The following is an 18,984-nucleotide window of genomic DNA, read 5'->3' as shown; positions in this document are numbered from 1 at the left end:
TACGTAGTATGAGACTGGGAGCACATTGGAGCTTCTGATAGCGGAACTGCTGCCAGGGCGTTAATGCAATACCTTATTTCTTTGCAGGTGGCAGTGCATTTGCTTTAAGTGAAACCTCATGAAGCCATACTCTGGAGACTTTGCCAAAGGAACTCCTCAGATAATTTTTAATTATCGCTTGAGTAGGGCCCTTCGGCATATCAAGCTCAGTGTTTCGGGTTCTAAGATAACCAATGCTTTTGGCACCTGAAACAGCCGAGGTGATAGTGATGGCAGTCATTTCGTTACACAATTATTTAACAACTCATTCGCCAAATTTGTATACTCATGCTGGCACTGACCATAAAGGGAAGGGTGTTTTAATTGAAGGTTCATGGACGGTCCAAGGAGAAGATAATATGACGTCTTTGCTACCACTGAGACATGTCCCCCGACGATCCACAAATTATTATCAAAAATCAGGGATGAAATAGCAGATTAATGTATGAAAGAAGGATTCCTAGAATGGCGACACAAATATGCTTGAGTACATCAACAGTTTCTTATCGTCTAAGTCCTTTTCTTGGTACGTCCCTGTGCTCCAGAAACTTGAAAGCTTCATAAGCAAACCACCTGCTTACGTAAACGTCGTCTCTTCCTGAAACAATAAAATATAGAATGCAATAAAACCCTGTTTAAAAATATACAGACCTATACAGTACTAATGATTGTTATTATAAAAGTTTGTATGATGTATGTAAATAAATCACTTAAAAATGAAAATGAAGCTTATTATTTTATAATACCATTCACTTCCTTAATATATTTTTTTCCGAACGCAAAATTCTTCGAATAATAATAAATGACAGTTGTGATCGCCCACATCGCTAAACTTGTCAACTATTTTAATTATCACAATTAAGAGATTTAGGTACATAATATCTTATTAGATTCACAACTTACGTTTCCCTGTTCCCATGCTGTTTTTCAATTTGCCCTTCTCCCGTCGGTATGAAGACAGAAAAGATATTTTTTTCTGCACTGGTCCGCAGATACATCCATCTCCGCAGATATTTCTCGCCAGGCATCTGCTTTGATGTGTTTCCTGTAATGATCCTTATGCTGAGGATCCCAAAGAATGGATTGTTTTCTACATTCATCAATTAGTTCAATTAAAGTCACTTCCGACCACTCCATATTTAATTGCTAGGAAATCAATCAATTCCTTTATTGAAGCCTGACAATACTCTAGAGATATTAATTAAAACGTAATATTTTAGTTCAACTTAAAAATCCCTCTTTTCTCGTTAATATTTTGCAATACAATACTCACATGCGCGCTAAAAACGACAAACCTTTCGCACTCCCGTTCCAATCTCAACTGCGAACATTCAAAGCGTTCGTTGGAAAAACCGACAGGAGATGGATCGCGGTGCGTCGCGCATGCGCAGCCCGCGCGCCCAGTCCAAATACGACGAATTCAATGAACACGAGCGGCGCGCGAGCCAGTGTGGACGCACCGATGCGCGACGATCCCGCGCGCGCTTGCGGTGCGGTTAACTTTGCTGTTGTGCTGCGGCACCAGGAGCAATGAATCCCCGTTTAATATACAGGGTGGTCCACTGATCGTGACCGGGCCAAATATCTCACGAAATAAGCACCAAACGAAAAACCTACAAAGAACGAAACTTGTCTAGCTTGAAGGGGGAAACCAGATGGCGCTGTGGTTGGCCCGCTAGATGGCGTTGTCATAGGTCAAACCGATATCAGCTGCGTTTTTTAAAACAGGAACCCCATTTTTATTACATATTCGTGTAGTGCGTAAAGAAATATGAATGTTTTAGTTGGACCACTTTTTTCGCTTTGTGATAGATGGCGCTGTAATAGTCACAAACATATGGCTCATAATTTTAGACGAACAGTTGGTAACATGTAGGTTTTTTAAATTAAAATACAGAACGTAGGTAGGTTTGAACATTTTATTTCGGTTGTTCCAATGTGATACATGTACCTTTGTGAACTTATCATTTCTAAGAACGCATGCTGTTACAGCATGATTACCTGTAAATACCACATTAATGCAATAAATGCTCGAAATGATGTCCATCAACCTTAATGCATTTGGCAATACGTGTAACGACATTCCTCTCAACAGCGAGAAGTTCGCCTTCCGCAATGTTTGCACATGCATTGACAATGCGCTGACGCTTGTTGTCAGGCGTTGTCGGTGGATCACGATAACAAATATCCTTCAACTTTCCCCACAGAAAGAAATCCGGGGACGTCAGATCTGGTGAACGTGCGGGCCATGGTATGGTGCTTCGACGACCAATCCACCTGTCATGAAATGTGCTATTCAATACCGCTTCAACTGCACGCGAGCTATGTGCCGGACAACCATCATGTTGGAAGTACATCGCCATTCGGTCATGCAGTGAAACATCTTGTAGTAACATCGGTAGAACATTACGTAGGAAATCAACATACACTGCACCATTTAGATTGCCATCGATAAAATGGGGGCCAATTATCCTTCCTCCCACAATGCCGCACCATACATTAACCCGCCCATGTCGCTGATGTTCCACTTGTCGCAGCCATCGTGGATTTTCCGTTGCCCAATAGTGCATATTATGCCGGTTTACGTTACCGCTGTTGGTGAATGACGCTTCGTCGCTAAATAGAACGCGTGCAAAAAATCTGTCATCACCCGTAATTTCTCTTGTGCCCAGTGGCAGAACTGTACACGACGTTCAAAGTCGTCGCCATTCAATTCCTGGTGCATAGAAATATGGTCCTGGTGCAAACGATGTTGATGTAGTATTCTCAACACCGACGTTTATGAGATTCCCGATTCTCGCGCAATTTGTCTGCTACTGATGTGCGGATTAGCCGCGACAGCAGCTAAAACACCTACTTGAGCCTCATAATTTGTTGCAGGTTGTGATTGACGTTTCACATGTGGCAGAACACTTCCTGTTTCCTTAAATAACGTAACTATCCGGTGAACGGTCCGGACACTTGGATGTTGTCGTCCAGGATACCGAGCAGCATACGTAGCACACGCCCGTTGGACATTTTGATCACATTAGCGATACATGAACACGATATCGACCTTTTCCGCAATTGGTAAACGGTCCATTTTAACACGGGTAATGTATGACGAAGCAAATACCGTCCACACTGGCGGAATGTTACGTGATACCACGTACTTATGCGTTTGCGACTATTACAGCGCCATCTATCACAAAGCGAAAAAAGTGGTCCAACTAAAACATTCATATTTCTTTACGTACCACACGAATGTTATAAAAAATGGGGGTTCCTATTTTAAAAAACTCGGTTGATATTCATTTGACCTAGGGCAGCCCCATCTAGCGGGCCAACCATAGCGTCATCTGGTTTCCCCCTTCAGGCTAGACGAGTTTTGTTATTTGTAGTTTTTTCGTTTGATTCTTATTTCGTGAGATATTTGGCCCGGTCACGATCAATGGACCACCCTGTTTATAGGCAAGCAACAGACTAGATGCCAGTCAGTGTTACACATATTGTCTTTGACTCTTCAGAATTCTGCGAGTAAGTGTTAAACGAGTACTCGAATAGTAGCTGTTTACGTCAGTTGCGCATCCCGCAGTCTGGGCTGTACAGATCGTGTGCTCGCCCGTAGCTGGGGCGCGCTCACAGCCTCGCACATCGACATCTACATGTATACTCTGCAAATCACATCTAAGTGCTTGGCAGAGAGCTCATCGAATACCTTCACAATTCTCTATTATTCCAATCTCATATAGCGCGCAGAAAGAATGAACAGTTATATATTTCCGTACGAGCTCTGCTTTCCCTTATTTTATCATGGTGATCGTTTCTCCCTATGTTGTTCGGTCTCAACAAAATATTTTCGCATTCGGAGGAGAAAGTTGGTGATTGGAAATTCGTGAGAAGATTCCACCGCAACGAAAAACGCCTTTGTTTTAATTATGTCCACCCCAAATCCTGCATCATTTCAGTGACACGCTCTCCCCTATTTCGCGATAATACAAAACGTGCTGTCCTTCTTTGAACTTTTTCAATGTAGTCCGTCAATCCTGTCTGGTAAGAATCGCACACCGCACAGCAGTATTCTAAAAGAGGATGGACAAGGGTAGTGTAGGCAGTCTCCTTAGTAAATCTGTCACATTTTCTAAGTGCCCTGCCAATAAAACGCAGTCTTTGGTTAGCCTTCCCCTCAACATTTCGCATGTGTTCCTTCCAATTTCAGTGGTTCGTAATTGTAATTCCTAGGAGTTTAGTTGAATTTACGGCCATTAGATTTGACTGATTTATCGTGTAACCGAAGTGTAACGGATTCCTTTTAGCGCTCATGTGAATGACCTCACACTTTTCGTTATTTAGGGTTACCGCACCATACAGATATGTTTTCTAAATCGTTCTGTAATCTGTTTTGGTCTTCTGATGACTTTACTAATCGATAAACGAGAGCGTCATCTGCAAACAATCTAAGATGGCTACTCAGATTGTCTCATAAATCGTTTATACGGGTATGGAACATCAGAGGGCCTATAACACTACCTTGGGGAACGTTAGAAATCACTTCTGTTTTACTCGGTGACTTTCCGTCAATTAATACGAGCTGTGACCTCTCTGACAGGAAATCACGAATTCGGTCACATAACTGAGACGATATTCCATAAGAACGCAATTTCACTACAAGCCGCTTGTGTGGTACGGCGTTAAAAGCCTTCCGGAAATCCAGACATAAGGAATCACTCTGAAATCCCTAGTCAATAGCACTCAGGCCTTCGTCCGAGTAAAGAGCTAGTTGTGTTTCACAAGAGCGATGTTTTCTAAATCCATGTTGACAGTGTGTAAATAGACCTCTTTGAGGTAATTCATAATGTTCAAACACAATATATGTTCCAAAATCCTGCTTCATATCGACGTTAATGACATGGGCCTGTAATTTAGTGGATTACTCCTACTATCTTTCTTGAATATTGGTGTGACCTGTGCAACTTTCCAGTCATTGGGTACGGATCTTTGGTCGAACGAACGTTTGTACATGATCGTTAAGCATGGAGCTATTGCATCAGCATACTCTGCGAGGAACCTAATTGGTATTCAGTCTGGACCAGAAGACTTGCTTTTATTAAGTGATTTAAGTTACTTTACTACTCCGAGGATATTTACTTCTGTGTTACTCATGTCGCCAGCTGTTCTTGATTCGAATTTTGGAGTATTTACTTCGTCTTATTTTGTGAAGGCATTTCGGAAGGCTGTGTTTAGAGTCTATGCTTTGGCAGCACTGTCTTCTATAGTATCTCCATTGCTATCGCGCAGAGAAGGCGTTGATTGTGTCTTGCCGCTAGCATACTTCACATACGACCAGAATCTCCTTGGATTTTCTGTCGGGTTTCGAGAGAAAGTTTCGTTGTGGAAACTATTATAAGAATCTTGCATTGAAGTCCGCGCTCAATTTCGAGCTTCTGTAAAAGATCAGCAATCTAGGGGATTTTGCGTCTGTTTAAAATTCGCATGTTTGTTTCGTTATGTCTGCAACAGTGTTCTGACCCGTTTTGTGTACCAAGGAGGATCAGTTCAGTCGTTAGTTAATTTATTTGGTGTAAATCTCTCAATTCCTGCCGATACTATTTCTTTGAATTCAAGCCACATCTGGTCTACACTTACCGTTACATTGTTAATTTTGAAGTAGTGGAGACTGTCTCACAGGAAGGCGTCAAGTGAATTTTTATCTGCTTTTTTGAATAGGTATATTATTCGTTTATTTTTGGAGGATTTGTGGGTTACAGTATTCAGTCTCGCTACGAAAACCCTGTGTTCACTAATCTCTGTATCCGTTTTGATGCTCGTTATTAACTCAGGAGGTCAAGTGCGTTTTCACAACCGTTTACTATTCGCGTGAGCTCATGAACTAACTGCTCGAAATAATTTTCAGAGAATGTGAAGGCACAATTTCGGTTGATGTTTCTTGCGTACCTCCGGAATGAAATGAAATGATCGTATGGCATTGTTGACCGGGAGGCCCCCATTTGGGGGAAGTTCAGCCGCCGTATTGCAAGTCCCTTTTAGTTGACGCCACTTCGGCGACTTGCGAGTCAATGATGATGGACACACAACACCCAGTCCCGTGCCGGGAATCGAACCCGGGTCCCTTGCGTGGTAGGCAGTAATGCTACAGCTACGCTACGGAGGCGAGGTGGACGCCTCCGGAATTAAACATGTATTTTCACCAACATATCGAGGGTAAATTAAAGTCACCACCAACTATAATCGTATGAGTCGGGTACGTGTTTGAAATCAAACTCAAGTTTTCTTTGAGGCTTTCAGCATTTGTATCACCTGAATTAGGAGGTCGGTAAAAGGATCCAATTACTATTTAATTCCGTTTGCCAACAATGACCTCTGCCCAAACTAACTCACGGGAACTATCTACTTCAATTTCAAGACAAGATAAGCTATTTCTAAACGCACAGCCCGCCGCTCGGCCTTCTACTGTAATAGAAAATGGGCGCCATAAAACCATACACATCATCATCATTATCATCTATGATAAAAAAGTGTCGAGGAGGTTTAGGCCGCCAAATAACTCTAGGTTATCGGCTGTGGAAAACGGACCGCACAGCTACGGCCAGCACATGTGCTAATGGCGTGAAGGAGGATTAATGGAGCAGGTCAGATTGCTGCCTTACTGTCACACATTAAGAAAATGTAATGACACTGTAAATAATTGCTCTTAGGTGCAACAATCGTGTGTGTGTGTGTGTGTGTGTGTGTGTGTGTGTGTGTGTGTGTGTGTGTCATCAATTGAAGCAGGAGAGGGCTTTTCCAACTATATATATCTTTGTTGCTAGCCGGCCGCTGTGGACGAGTGGTTCTAGGCGCTTCAGTCCAGAACCACCCGGCTGCTGCGGTCACAGGTTCGAATCCTGCCTCGGACATGGCTGTGTGTGATGTCCTTAGGTCAGTTAGGTTTAAGTAGTTCTAAGTCTAGGGGACTGATGACCTCAGATGTTAAGTCCCATACTGCTTAGAGCCATTTAAACCATCTTTGTTGCTGTCGAAACCGTACATCCGCAGAACAGGAGAAAGTACTTCAGTTTACTTGAGTAGATTGCGTGACGTCAGCTGCCCCCACCGCCGCCCTTTGAGCGCACCTGACCCGCGGGGCCCTTGCAACAGTAATGTTTCAGTCTGTTAGGGCATTATGTGTTAGTTTAAATATTGGTTTGTTTACCACGGCTTCGAAGAAGAAAATAACGACAAGACGGGAAAGACTAACGACCTACACTCATCGGAATTAACTGCAATCGGTTACAAGTAAGTAAATATCATGTTCAATTTTAATATGCTCCCTACCTTTTCTATAACAATAATATTCTGTAGCACTATAAATACTTCAGTTCATATAGCTAGATGAGTACCTATTCACTTCACATTTGCGTTTTGTGAAAATCTGAGAAACCGTGAAATGAATTTGTGTTGTAGGTGTGTCTAAATATATTCATAATATGTAGGTATTATCATTATTACCCGGTGGGATAGCCGGGCACGCTAAGCGGTTGCTTCATTGGTACTGGGTGGCTTATCAGCATAATTTCGAGCCTACCTCGTGTCGTCACTAACAGGGCTGCACAGACACTCAACCTGGACGTAGTTTTAAAACAGTTTGCAACATCCAACTGAGCAAATGGTAGGCCGGTTATGCAGTTAAACAACACATAGACAATTAAAACACTATAACATGATATCAAGAAAATACACAGATCGCAGACAGTTGGGATACTCAACGATCTTCTCTGGGATACACGGAGTTGGGGGGGGGGGGGGGGGGAGTGGCTTCAGAATGACGTACGGCCACTAACCTAACCTAACGTAACCACTGACATCCTCCAAGTACAATAACAAGCCGACTCCACTTTAAACGGGCGGAAGCGCAGAGTACAAAAGAAGTAACTAATATAATTGCGTCAAGTTAACTTTATTGAACTAACTTTATTTTGCCCTGATAAAAAAAATACTATTGGCAGAGGCAAAAATTTCTTACACAGAATATTTAAAAAATACTGTTGGAATCAAAATATTAGCACCAGAAATAATTTTTAATGGAGGAAAAATAAAGCTTATTTACACAATTTAAAAATAAAAATCGATCAGTATATTTAGAATTTATATTATGTCTCTGTCCTTCAGATAATTATTTTTAACTTATTATTATTTATAATTATTTTTAACTTGATGGCTATTTAAACAAAATCATTAAGTTGAAAACTTTCATCAAAGTAATTTCTAGCCTAAAGAAAATATTTTTTTTTACAAAAGTATTTTTTTTCTCTTAGTATAGAATGATTTTAATCTATAGTCCCATTGAAATTACTTTGTGATTACTCTTCCGTCTGTCCGGCTGTCGACGGGCCGTATAACAGGAAGCTTGCTTCCTTCCTTCTTCCTGTCTTCGGTTGTCGGTTGGCTGTGAAGGCTCGCAGTATTGGCTGACGTCAGAGCATGGTGTCAGGTGGTAAGAGATCTGTTATTGAGGGTAAGCACTGGAAACGCTCGGCGAGGTTTGACGTCACACAGTTTCCTGGTGGCTTCAAGGAAACTTTCCTGCAGTACCGTAACAATGTTCGTGAGTATTTTGAACGAGGAAAGGACAATGGTGGCCTTTGCTGGTTGGTTGGTTGGTTGGGATTAAAGGGACCAGACTGCTACGGTCATCGGTCCCTTTTTCCAAGTACTAAAAACAACCACAGAGAATAAAAACGATTAACAGAAGAGAGCACAGACGACACAGAACAAGAGAAACTGAGACAAAGACCAGACAAAACGAACTAAAATCACACAGGGTGTGACGGTGGTTGGCCGACCATAGAAATAAAAAAGGAAAAGCCAACCACTTGAAACACATTAAAAAATCAGTTTAAAACCGGAGGCCAAAGGCCAGAATCAACACAAAACTATAAGATAAAACAGAAACACTTAGATTAAATGATAAAAAACCCCTGCCCGAATAAAACGTAAAACTAAGTCAGCCGCAGCAGAGTCATCTGTCAAAAGGGCAGGGAGCGTGTCAGGCAGTGCGAACGACTGCCTGAGCACAGCTAAATGCGGACACTCCAATAAAATATGGACCACAGAGAAAACGGAGCCGCAGCGACATAGAGGCGCGTCCTCACGTCGCAATAAGTGGCCGTGCGTAAGCCGAGTGTGCCCAATGCGCAGCCGGCAGAGGACAACAAAATGGTTCAAATGGCTCTGAGCACTATGGGACTCAACTGCTGTGGTCATAAGTCCCCTAGAGGCCGGCCGAAGTGGCCGTGCGGTTAAAGGCGCTGCAGTCTGGAACCGCAGGACCGCTACGGTCGCAGGTTCGAATCCTGCCTCGGGCATGGATGTTTGTGATGTCCTTAGGTTAGTTAGGTTTAACTAGTTCTAAGTTCTAGGGGACTAATGACCTCAGCAGTTGAGTCCCATAGTGTTCAGAGCCATTTGAACCATTTGCCATAAGTCCCCTAGAACTTAGAACTACTTAAACCTAACTAACCTAAGGACAGCACACAACACCCAGCCATCACGAGGCAGAGAAAATCCCTGACCCCGCCGGGAATCGAACCCGGGAACCCGGGCGTGGGAAGCGAGAACGCTACCGCACGACCACGAGATGCGGGCAGAGGACAACAGACTCCTTGCGGGAGACCCGCATGGACGACAGCCACACAGTCGTCGTCGCCTTGATTGTACGGAGTTTGTTGGGCGTGGGTAGATTGCGCCATTCAGCGTCCCAAACCGAAAGAACTTCGCGGCGTAAGACTGCCCGCAAATCAGTCTCCGGGAGGCCAATCTCCAGAGCTGATTTACTAGTGGCCTCTTTCGCCAGGCGGTCAACATTCTCATTGCCAGGTATCCCAACATGGCCTGGGGTCCACACGAAGACCACAGAGCGGCCGCAACGCGCAAGAGTATGCAGGGACTCATGGATAGCCATCACCAGACGAAAACGAGGGAAACACTGGTCGAGAGCTCGTAAACCGCTCAGGGAATCGCTACAGATAACGAAGGACTCACCTGAGCAGGAGCGGATATACTCTAGGGCACGAAAGGTGGCAACCAGCTCAGCAGTGTAAACGCTGCAGCCATCCGGCAAAGAACGTTGTTCGGAATGGTCCCCTAGAGTTAGCGCATACCCGACACGACCAGCAACCATCGAACCGTCAGTGTAAACAATTCCAGAGCCCTGATACGTGGCCAGGATGGAATAAAAGCGGCGGCGGAAGGCCTCTGGAGGGACTGAGTCCTTCGAGCCCTGTGCCAAGTCGAGCCGAAGGCAAGGGCGAGGAACACACCATGGGGGTGTATGCAGAGGTGCCCGGAAAGGAGGTGGAACAGGGAAAAACCCAAGCCCGGAGAGAAGCTCCTTGATGCGTACGGCGATCGGACAACCCGACCGGGGCCGAGGGTCTGGCAGATGGACGACTGACTGCGGGAACAGGACACGGTAATTTGGATGCCCGGGCAAGCTAAAAACATGGGCAGCATAAGCAGCCAGTAATTGTTGGCGTCGTAACCGCAGTGGAGGGACACCTGCCTCCACTAGTATGCTGTCCACAGGGCTGGTGCGGAAAGCACCAGTGGCAAGGCGTATCCCGCTATGGAGGATTGGGTCCAGCACCTGCAACGCAGATGGGGAAGCTGAGCCATAAGCCAGGCTCCCATAATCCAGACGAGACTGGATTAAAGCCTGGTAGAGCCGGAACAGGGTAGATCGGTCGGCGCCCCAGCGGGTGTGCCTCAAACATCGCAGAGCATTGAGATGCCGCCAGCACGCCTGTTTGAGCTGCCGAATATGAGGCAGCCAAGCCAACCGGGCATCGAAAACCACCCCCAAAAACCTGTGTGATTCCACCACTGAAAGAAGTTCGCCGTTAAGAGAAAGCTGCGGCTCCGGGTGGACAGTACGTCGCCGGCAGAAATGCATAACGCAGGTCTTGGCTGCCGAAAACTGGAACCCATGAGCTGCAGCCCAGGACTGCGCCTTGCGGATTGCGCCTTGTAGCTGACGTTCAGCAGCTGCAATGCCAATAGAGCTGTAGTAAAGGCAGAAGTCGTCAGCATACAGGGAAGCGGAGACAGAACTTCCCACGGCCGCAGCGAGCCCGTTAATGGCTATTAAAAACAGGCAGACACTTAAAACAGAACCCTGTGGCACGCCGTTCTCCTGGACGTGGGAGGAACTGTATGAGGCTGCGGCTTGCACGCGGAAGGTACGATACGACAGGAAATTGCGGATAAAGATCGGCAGAGGGCCCCGAAGACCCCATCCATGAAGCGTAGAAGGGATGTGATGACGCCATGTCGTATCGTTCGCCTTCCGCATGTCGAAAAAGACAGCGACCAGGTGCTGACCGCGGGCAAAGACAGTACGGATGGCCGACTCCAGGCTCACCAGGTTGTCGGTGGCGGAGCGGCCTTTACGGAACCCACCCTGTGACGGAGCCAGAAGGCCCCGAGACTCCAGTACCCAATTCAAGCGCCGGCTCACCGTCCGTTCGAGAAGCTTGCAAAGAACGTTGGTGAGGTTAATGGGGCGGTAGCTGTCCACCTCCAAAGGGCTCTTGCCCGGTTTCAAAACGGGGATGACAATGCTTTCCCGCCATTGCGACGGAAACTCACCCTCGACCCAGAGATGGTTGTAAAGGTCGAGGAGGCGTCGCTTGCAGTCCACTGAAAGGTGTTTCAGCATCTGACAGTGGATGCGATCTGGCCCGGGAGCGGTATCAGGGCAAGCGGCAAGGGCACTGTGAAATTCCCACTCACTGAATGGAGCATTGTAGGATTCAGAAGCGTGGGTGTGAAAAGAAAGGCTCCGACGTTCCATCCGCTCTTTGATGGAGCGGAAGGCCTGGGGGTAGTTCGCAGAATCGGAACTCAGAGCAAAATGCTCTGCTAAGCGGGTGGCAATGACGTCGGAGTCAGTACAAACTGCTCCATTCAGTGAGAGCGCAGGGACGTTGACAGGGGTCTGATAGCCGTAGACGCGTCGAATCTTGGCCCAGACCTGCGATGGAGTGGCATGGAGGCCAATGGTGGACACATACCGCTCCCAGCACTCCTTCTTGCCTTGGCGGATAAGGAGGCGGGCCCGCGCACGCAGCCGTTTGAACGCGATAAGGTGTTCGATAGAGGGATGTCGCTTGTGACGCTGGAGCGCCCGCCTGCGATCTTTAATCGCTTCAGCGATCTCAGGCGACCACCAAGGCACAGTCCGCCGCCGAGGGGACCCAGAAGAACGCGGAATGGCAGAGTCTGCGGCAGTAACGATGCCGGTGGTGACCGATTGAACCACCGCATCAATGTCATCACTAGAGAGAGGCTCAATAGCGGCAGTGGAGGAGAACAAGTCCCAGTCAGCCTTATTCATAGCCCATCTGCTGGGGCGCCCAGAAGAGTGACATGGTGGCAGTGACAGAAGGATCGGAAAGTGGTCACTACCACACAGGTCGTCATGCACTCGCCATTGGACAGACGGTAAGAGGCTAGGGCTGCAGATGGAAAGGTGTGTGGAGGAACCATCATTTAAAAGCGAAAGATCGAGCTGTGCTAATAAATGCTCAATGGTGGCACCTCGACCTGTCGCCACTGAACCACCCCACAGAGGGTTATGGGCGTTGAAGTCGCCCAGTAGCAAGAAAGGTGGCGGCAATTGGGCTATCAGAGCAGCCAGGACATGCTGCGCGACAGCACCATCCGGTGGAAGGTAAAGACTGCAGACGGTAACAGCCTGTGGCGTCCACACCCGAACAGCGACAGCCTCTAAAGCTGTTTGTAGAGGTACAAACTCGCTGTGAAGAGAGTTAAGGACATATATGCAGACGCCACCAGACACCCTTTCATAAGCTGCCCGGTTCTTATAATAACCCCGATAGCCACAGAGGGCGGGGGTTCACATTGCTGGAAACCAAGTTTCCTGAAGTGCAATGCAGAAGAAAGGGTGAAGGCTGATAAGTTGGCGGAGCTCAGCTAGATGGTGGAAGAAACCGCTGCAGTTCCACTGGAGGATGGTATTGTCCATGGATGGGAAAGGCGTGAAGGGACTGGGGAGGCAGATTACGCCTCCTGGGCCCCTGCTGCTACTGAGTCACCACCTGTACAACAGCCATCCATTGCGTCCGAGGGACTGGCGAGATCCAGGTCCTCAGCGGACGCCAGAATCTCCACCTTATCTTCGGACGCAGAGTGAGAAGGTTGCAGTGGGACAGGTGCCACCGCAATGTCAGGATGCTTGGGAGCCTTTTTCTTGGACTACTTTGCGCGCTGTGCCTTGGGTGGTTCTGGCTGGGAGGGCCTCACTGGGTCAGTCTCAGGGACTGAAGACGACCGTGACGCTCTACGACCAGTGACCAGTGGCTGTTTGAGATACTTGCGGGTGTCCGCTTTGGCACTGGGCAAAGCCTGGGAAGGGAGGGCCCCAAGGGACCCCTTCCGGGCGAGAGGAGCCGAAGAAGGCTCACGCGCCGGCCGAAGTGGCCGTGCGGTTAAAGTCGCTGCAGTCTGGAACCGCAAGACCGCTACGGTCGCAGGTTCGAATCCTGCCTTGGGCATGGATGTTTGTGATGTCCTTAGGTTAGTTAGGTTTAACTAGTTCTAAGTTCTAGGGGACTAATGACCTCAGCAGTTGAGTCCCATAGTGCTCAGAGCCATTTGAACCATTTGAAGGCTCACGCTTCTTCGGCTGGGAAGGGGGAACAGATGTCCCCGGTGGTTGGGGTGGTGTTGCTCCTGAAGTAGATGGAGCAGGAGCAACAGGGAGTGAAGTGCCCCCCACAACCAAGGGGGCCGGTGAATTCTGACAGAGCTGAGATCGAACTGTAGGTGACGACACGGTAGAGGTTCGAACCGGTGTTGCAGCAGCGGCATAGGTAGACGTCATGGGCACAGGATGTAGCCGCTCATATTTCCGCCTTGCCTCGGTGTAGGTCAGGCGGTCCAAGGTCTTATATTCCATTATCTTCCTTTCCTTCTGGAAGATCCGAGAGTCCGGTGAGCAGGGTGAATGGTGTTCTCCGCAGTTAACACAGATGGGAGGCGGAGCACATGGAGTATTGGGATGCGAAGGACGTCCACAATCTCGACATGTGATGCCGGAAGTACAGCGAGATGACATGTGCCCGAACTTCCAGCATTTAAAACACCGCATCGGAGGAGGGATATATGGCTTCACATCACAACGGTAAACCATCACCTTGACCTTTTAGGGTAAAACATCACCTTCGAAGGCCAAGATGAAGGCACCGGTGGCTACCTGATTATCCCTCGGACCCCGATGGACGCGCCGGACGAAGTGAACACCTAGTCGTTCTAGGTTGGCACGTAGTTCATCGTCGGACTGCAGAAGAAGATCCCTGTGGAATATAATACCCTGGACCATGTTGAGACTCTTATGTGGCGTGATGCTAACGGAAACATCCCCCAACTTGTCACAATTGAGCAACATCCGTGACTGGGCAGGGGATGCTGTTTTGATGAGTACTGAACCAGAGCGCATTTTGGACAAGCCCTTCACCTCCTCGAACTTGTCCTCTAAATGCTCCACAAAAAACTGGGGCTTGGTTGACATAAACGATTCCCCATCAACTCGCGTACACACAAGGAACCGGGGTGAATATTCTCCACTGCCTTCATTTGCCATACGTTCTTCCCGTGGAGTGGCCAGGGAGGGAAATGATCGTGGTTCGTATTTCCTGCCGTTGAGGTTAGACCTCGATCGCTTAGAGACTGCTGGTGGAGGCCCACCAGCGAGAGATGATGTACCACGCTTCATTGCGGGTCATCCGCCCTGATGCCACCTACTCCGACCAAGGGCCCTCCCCACGGGCGCCACCCAGCCGCAGTAATAGCCACCTGGCAGGATGGCCATTGCCGGGAGTCCTGATGCCCCAGGGAGATGGGCATCTACTCCTTGGCATACGTGGGGAGTTAAGGGCGCAGGCATCAGTAGAGCGATCCCTGTGTTGTCAGGGAGCTACAACCAACAGGGTACATGGTGGCCCCACCACAACGGACTGGCTACCGTACTGGATATTAGGTTCAAGAAAGTCCAAGGTCGCCGTCGCAGTTAAAAGAAACACTGCAGAGTGCAGCGTGGTAATCGTACCCAAGGACATATCCTCGCCCAAGAGATGGAAAACGAGCGGGATACCATAGCAACGACGAAAAAGCCGGCTAAAGGTCTCAATGCACGACGGATACAGTGCACCATGTAAGGCGCCCTTCCCCAATTGGCTCGCTCTTCGGAATAATTTAGAAAGATGGAGGTCAACCCCGAGAGGGGACCATCACATAAGGCCGAAACATTTGAGATTCCTTTTAGTCGCCTCTTACGACAGGCAGGAATACCGCGGGCCTATTCTAACCGCCGAACCCGCAGGGGGGGGGGGGGGGGGGGGTGGCCTTTGCTGCCACCGAGTAGAGCTATAGACAGAATAGTGGACGCGAAGACAATTCCTAAAAACACTTGTGAAAATTGAAAAGAAAATATATAAATTTCAAGACACCGAGGTAGGACCTTCCCTCCTGAAGCGACGAAGTATTTCCGTTGCAGAAAAACTCCAGAAAGGGCAAATTACTGGTTACTGTTGCAAGGGATAACCTTGAGTTCCACCCTTGAATCAAAGTGGCTAAGAAGTACGACTAAATAATTTTAAGGCTGCCACCATATCACAGCCATTTCAATCGCAATGAGATGAGACAGGTGCAGATAAAGTAAGGCGCAGGCACGGAAACGTGGTGCCTGCCTCCGATGGTTCCAGACAATTACCGATCGAAATTCGTACTACTGCCAACTTATGCTGTCTAACACTGTCTGGCAGTGTTATTATTAATTAATTTAATTTCACAATGAAATGGGCACCACATTTGTTCAATTGCATATCTACAACACTCTTTCACAAAGTGAAACTGATCGGTAGGGCGCAGTGAGTACATAACTCACTTTGGAGATGCGAGGAAGTTTCCGGCCCTGACAATAAATCGCCTCCCATCGCCTCTATGCCCCCGCGTCCGCGTTGTCCCAAACTTTACTGCTCCCCGCATGCTACGAGGCAAGGGGCCATGTTTTCGTGGCCGCATAATACTTTGTCGCTATAAACAACAAAAAAACACGTTGGCAGAACTTGAAAGACAAGCAAGAGCGCATACCATCATCAGCTGTGATAATGTATGGGGCGCATGTGCCACGAAACGCAGCTCTGATTGGCTGTAGGAGCGCCAATATCACCGCTGCAGCGCAAATGTCAATCATAAAGTAATTTTAATCCGACTGTGCCTATAAGATGGTTAAAGGTAAAACCAATGATTCACGTTCGGCGGAAAGTTCAAATTCTCATCAGTTAATAGCTGCTATGATCTGCATCAAACTTTGTACTTGACTAGTGACTTACGTTCCAAATTTACCTCGACAGGTGTCATCCTGGAAAAAAAAAGAAGAAGAATAAGACGCTGGACGGAGATCGGCACTCATTCTTCAACATACATATACCTGAACTGTCTTGTTCAAATATCTTCAAAACTAACTTTATTGACACATGTACATGGACTTTAATTTAAATGTGGTTGTTTGGCTATAAACATAAAAAAAGCTGAAAAACTGCATTGGCCTCCAATTTCATTGCTATGTACGTAAATGATTTTTTTAAATTTAAGTTTTGGTTAATTGATGCGACACAGCAGACGATAGAAAATAATTATCCGGAGCATATTTTCGTGAGAGGAAGTTAGAGAAAGAATTGTCATTAGCGAAGTAAACAGGCTCAATCGAGAAGTATCTTCGTCCAAATCCTCAACATCCAAAATCAGGAAAAGGTACAGATGATCATGTGATAGAAGAAGCAAATAATCCTCACATAGAAACCTTTACTACAGAGAATCCTTTGTTTCCCGAAACAAAAAGTATCCCCCAAAATAGTGAAAGGAGGACGAGTAAGGAACAAGATGATTTTGGACTCGTTTTACATTTCAGCGATCCTGCAACCTGGGATACATCTACGCATCATGTGCGATAACTTCTTGTTGAACAAGGCCCATTCAAGTAAAAAATGTCAACTTTCCATTAGACAACAACAACAAGAAAGTTTTCTGCGGTACATTAGAAAAGGAATCTAGTTAATGGTGGACACAAATTTCAATTCCAAGGGATGCAGTATTCTGCTTTTGCTGTAAGCTGTGTTCTAAAGATGGTAAAACCTATGTAACAAAGGTGTGAACTATTGGAAAAATATATCTATAATACTACCAGCTCACGAGAAAAGCAGTAGTCACTTGGGGTCTTACCAGGAATTGAAAGAACTCCGCATTAGATTGAAGATAAATAAAATCACTGATTAAGAAAATGTTTGTTTATTAATAAGGGAAGTGGAAAAATACTGTCAACAGATTCCACAGAGGTTAATGGCATTGATTAAAGTTCTAGGAAGTCAAAACGTATCTTTCCGCGGAACACATAACAAAATACATACTTATGACAATGGAAACTTTTTAAAATTAGTTGAAACCTGGCTTTATTTGATCCTATTATGCAAGAAAACTTGAGAAAAATTTCTAACAAGGAGATTCATGTTCATTATCTGGTAAAAATATCCAAAAAAAACAATCTGTTCGCTAACGCTATCCAGAAAAAATATTATATTTTATTCGCTCTGCTAAATATTACTCAATAATTCTAGCTAGCAACATAAGCCATGTTGAAGAAATGACCATGACCATTCGATCTGTAAAGGTAAGAGTGAAATGAAAGAACATGTTTAGGCTTTATTCCTCTTATGGACACAACTGGCGCTCGCTTAACTAAAAAGTTTTTGATCAATTAGATGAGATGTCTCTTGCATTAGAAAATTTGCGTGGACTGGGATATGGCAATAGAAATAACATGATTTATGTGTATTTTTCGGCTTTAACCTATCGTTGGGATGTCCTGTTGCGTCAGGTGCTTGTTTTGACACTAAACCCACAGAGCGATACTAGACGGGAAAGTAGGAATGGTGCAGTGCATCCTTTACGTTACCAACTATCTGATGTTCATGATGCGCTCATGGATATTTATGAAGGTCAAACGTTGACTAGTTCAACTGGAAATCAAACGCGAACTGAGGCTCAGTCTACTGCTAAAAAAGTTGCGAACTTCAAGTTTATTGCTTCTCTGGTTGTATGGTACAACATTTTGTTCGAAGTAAATTTGACAAGCAAACTTCTTCAATCAAAGGAAACTGATCTTAACGCTGCTACAGATGCTCTGCTAAAAACAAAAGTGTTTCTTAGAGATTGTAGAAGTGATTTGGGATTCGACAAAATGCTGGTAGGAGGAAGAGAAATTCCAGAGGAAGCCAACAATTCCGCATCATTTCCATCAGAAACGGAGCTAGTTCATCTAAGACACAAGAAAAGGCAGTGTGGTTATGAAGCAGAAGACGAACCTATTCGTGGTGAACAAAATCAGTTCAAAATAAATGTTTATTTCGCAATATTGGATACTGCACTAGATTCAACTGAAGAGAAATTTCGTCGGATTAAAATGTAAATCGTGTATACAACATTCTTGATGAACAAAATAAAACTTCCAAATTTGTTCTCGAAGAATAAATTTGGAAGAGCCTCTAACTCACAAAAACTCTAAAGATATTGATGCCACTCATCTATGCAATGAATTACAAGCCATTGCTAGAAGAGTACCTAATAACTCAACGCCACAGAAAGTCCTGAATTATATTTGTAACAATGGATTTACAGACAGTGTACCTAATTTAGGTGCTGCACTACGGGTGCTGCACTTCCTGTGTCTGGCCAGTAGTGAGCGCAGCTTCTCCAAATTAAAGCTATTAAAAACATATCTGTGTTCTACAATTACTCAAGAAAGACTTGTGGAGTCGGCAACTTTGTCGATAGACCAAGAAATAGCTGAAACAACTGATTTAAAGGAGATCATCTCCGATTTTGCAAAAG

The 18,984-nt window shown here is 45.9% G+C and overlaps 1 pseudogene; it reads left to right on the top strand.

The window, feature by feature from the left end:
• Positions 1-8,499: 8,499 nt before the first annotated feature.
• On the top strand, positions 8,500-18,624 carry LOC126249245 (uncharacterized; annotated as a pseudogene).
• The last annotated feature ends 360 nt before the right edge of the window (positions 18,625-18,984 follow it).

The sequence above is a fragment of the Schistocerca nitens genome, chromosome 3 (assembly GCF_023898315.1).
Source record: "Schistocerca nitens isolate TAMUIC-IGC-003100 chromosome 3, iqSchNite1.1, whole genome shotgun sequence".
NCBI lineage: Eukaryota > Metazoa > Arthropoda > Insecta > Orthoptera > Acrididae > Schistocerca > Schistocerca nitens.
Note: the sequence above shows the minus strand (reverse complement) of the source record. Positions and strands in the feature narration are given on the sequence as shown.